This window comes from Neopsephotus bourkii, unplaced genomic scaffold (assembly GCF_033783945.1).
Source record: "Neopsephotus bourkii isolate Nb327-2 ecotype Australia unplaced genomic scaffold, CSIRO-AGI_Nbou_v1 NB_1749, whole genome shotgun sequence".
NCBI lineage: Eukaryota > Metazoa > Chordata > Aves > Psittaciformes > Psittacidae > Neopsephotus > Neopsephotus bourkii.
In genome coordinates this window covers 2,673,523-2,676,738 of record NW_026902223.1, presented here as the reverse complement: position 1 = coordinate 2,676,738, position 3,216 = coordinate 2,673,523, and positions in this window count along the sequence as shown.

Sequence of the window (3,216 nt, the reverse complement as noted above, 5' to 3'; positions counted from 1 at the left end):
CTTGGTATCAGGACATTGTTTTCAACAGAGGCAGCCAAGTGACTCTTCTTTCTGCTGGCTGGCAAAGAGCAGGGATTGCTCCTGCCGCAGCTTGCGTTTCACATACATTATGTACTAAATCTGGACTCTTCAGCTCTTTGCTAAAGGGCTCCACCTGATTTGCTTTCTGCAGTAGAGAGGCAAAAGGAAGTTGCTGACTTGCATCTCACAACCAGTTTGGCACTCAGCGTCTAAAATATTGATGCCCCTTGTGTGTGGTGTTGCGTAAGTGGCCAGAACTGTGTAAATGATGTATCACGGTACTGGTCCTTTCCAGCACAAACCATCTGTGCTCTCTTAACAGGTCGTGTTTGGCTGGGGCTTTTCAGCCCTGTATTACAAGTGTAATTGCATCAGGGGTCACCAAGGTTTCTAGTTAAGCTCTTGTTGACTAAAGCTCTCATTAGGAATGGGTAAATGGTGGTGGACCCTTCACAGCACCTCACGGACAATGATAATGCAGTGTGGAGAGCTGAAGGATGGGCAGGGAAGGAGCCTGTTCTGGGATTCCTGTGGGCGAGTTTCAAGGCAGTTTCTTCACATTCACGAGGCTCTTGATTTAACAGAACACCTCATTGCATGTGCTACTGCATGCAGGTTGGGTTTTCAAGCCCCTTTCCTTCCTGTTAAAGTAACTGGCTGGTGACACAATAACTGACATAAGGGAACAAAAGCAGAATGGAGCTGTGCCAGGGTTTCTTCCAGCCCAAAGCACTCTGTGATTCCATGATCCTATGAAAGGAGACGTGTGCTGAGGCTCAGGCTGGAGCACTATGCTCCCTGCCGTGCATCCAGCAGAGCCACTGCCCGCCCCTGCAGAGGAAGCCAAGGGTTTGATGAATTGGTGAGTGCTGGATGTGACAAACCTGGATGTGGAGCAGGCTGATGGGAGCCGCTTCAGTGCCTGCAGCCTCCTGCGAAGGTTAATGTTTAAAGCCTGTGTGCTGCCTGGCACCGGCTGTGGCAGCAGGTTTGTGTCTGCTGTTCCTCAGGCAGGGAGGAGGAGGCACGAACATGTTTGCAGCGGGTGCAGCAAGTGAATAAATCCCATTACTTTGCTTGGATGGGTTGAAACACGGTGACCCAGTGAGATGATGCTGATCTGTGCAGAGTGGTGTTTATTGATTTAGGGCTTACAGAGCAGGAGGAAGCACAAGGTCCTGTGCATCCAGTGCTACCCTGTTCACCACTCCCTATTCCAATATTCAACATAATTGATCATGGATCCTGCCTGGATAAAAGATGCTGACTTCTTTCCCCATTGGCTTTCTCCCAGTGACAAACAGTGATGCTTTGAGCCTGAATCCCTGCTTGGTTTCCAGTTCTCTCCTATACAGCACCAGGCCAAGACTTGGACGGCTTTTACCCACATAGCATGCTCGGTGATCTCCTCTGTTCACTCTCCTTTTGCCTGCAGCATGGAATAAGTCAACTTCTCCTACGTAGAACCAAGCCACCCACCCCTTATCATATTCAAAGGGGAAGCCGTAGTGGAAAGGGCATGTTTTTAACCTTACCCCTCCTCCAGACAGCCCTCTGAAGGATGGCAATGAATGGCTGTTTCCATGCAAATGATGTTTGTGGGATGAGACCAAGTGTGAATAACTCATCTCCAGCAGCTCACCACACATTAGAGCATTGCTTCTGCATTGAGCAGGGTGATCACCAGGCCTGACATGAGGTTCAGCTCCGAGTTCTCTGGGCACCCTCAGTCTTTACATGGGAGATGTGCTTTGTTTTCAGCTCTTACTGAAAGAAAAGGCAGTATCTGTCAGCGATACAGATCATTCTGTGCTTGGTATTTTGCACTTTGTAAGTTGGATGTTCTTATGTTAATCTAAAGTAATGGTGGGAGCAGCTGTGAACTGATGACTCTTCACTGCTGTAGCCTCCGTTTTCCCTGACGAAAAAGGAAGCAAATGGAAAAACTTCAGTGAAACTGGCATTTTCAGAGTTATTAACACCAGGATTTGCAGGGGAGCAAGCCTGCAGCAGTGAGCTTGCATCATGCCTGTCACTTGCTAAGAATTGCCTAGAATTGAGGGAAAACTTCCCCTTTTATTCATGCAGATGAGCCACACAGAGTCTTTATCCCCATCTGCAGAACTGTAGGAGATGTGAGGCAGCCCCTGCCATGGACAGGGACACCTTCCACTAGAGCAGGCCGCTCCAACCCCATCCAGCCTGGCCTTGGACACTGCCAGCAATGTTCACAGATGCCCTGCTACCACTTGCCTCTCATTGCAGTGGTAATAAAGCAGGGCACAGCTACCTCTGCTATCATCTATCTGGGGATGCCACTGGGGTAAAGGAAACATCTTCACATGTACCAGCATCAGCAGCAAGTTCCCTTGTGCCAAAGCACCAATAGGCACCGTTGCAAGATTCCTTCCTTTCGAAAGCCAATTGCCTGAACAGGTAGATTAGATAATGGAGAGGTTTTACTTATTTAATATTCATTGCCGAAGTAGCTCCCCTCTTAAGGCACACAAGGTGAAGTGCTTTGTTTTCCCCTTTGCAGCAGCCAGGATCCAATGTGAAAGCATCTGGAGGACAGCCAGTTCCACTGGAGCCAGGCTCCCACCCCTGTCTCCATACCCCGTGTCTCCATACCCGTCTGGTTTGCTTGCAGCAAGACGAGTGTCTGTGATGGTGCCAGTGTAAGGGGAGCAGAGGTGGAGAATGTGGTCTGGCACCTTCACTTACTGCTGTGGCTCCTGTGGAGGTGGAGGTCAGTGATTCCATGGGCGGGGGGGGGAGAGTTAGGGAATGTTTCTTGGAGCTGGCAGTTTCAAGGGCCATTTATAATCAATAGGGAGGGGAAACCACCTCCAGAGAGCAACTCTTGGCCTGACACAGTGCCCCAGGTATGTCGGAGTGAGCAGCCCAGACTTGGTCACGCTCTTTCAGATACCTGGAGTGACATGAATCCACCTCCACCCCAGTGCCTTGGGCTGCGATTCACTGATCAAGAGATGCAGCACGGTGTGTGTCAGTGCAGAGCTCTCTTGAGGTCCTTGGAGGAAAGCTCTGCCTTACCTGCTTGCTGAGGGTCCTCCAGTCCCACTTCATGGCAGGATTTCACCCATCCCATCTCTACATTCACTTCTGTAACAGTCACAAGCCATTGCAGATAAACAGCTTCAGATCTCAGTAGTGCCATTGGAAATAACCCCA